The sequence below is a fragment of the Nicotiana attenuata genome, unplaced genomic scaffold (genome assembly GCF_001879085.1).
Source record: "Nicotiana attenuata strain UT unplaced genomic scaffold, NIATTr2, whole genome shotgun sequence".
Classification (NCBI taxonomy): Eukaryota; Viridiplantae; Streptophyta; class Magnoliopsida; order Solanales; family Solanaceae; genus Nicotiana; species Nicotiana attenuata.
Genome location: NW_017676067.1, coordinates 26,418 through 26,782, shown reverse-complemented (window position 1 = coordinate 26,782; position 365 = coordinate 26,418).

The window sequence follows — 365 nt, the reverse complement described above, 5'->3', positions numbered from 1 at the left end:
AAATACAAAAGAAAAGAAAAGTTGAAAATTTAATAAAATCTCAAAAAGTAGATCTTGACAAATTTTTGACAAACAATGAAAAATAAGGCTCCATATTAAACTTTCGCCTTAGGGCCCCATATACGCTTGAGCCGCCCTGATGCTAATGTACCTCAATTCAGATTTTCTCCCAAAATTGTACTTTCTTTTGGATAATGAATTGATGATACTAAACTTGTTTTGATTTTCATTTAAAGTACACTATTAATATTTAATCACATGTAAATCATGCAAGTCAAGTGAGACCTTAAGAATAGCAGGGGCGAAACAAATTTAATTCACAAAAGGGTACTAGATAAGCAAAAATTTTACAAAATTGTCCGACC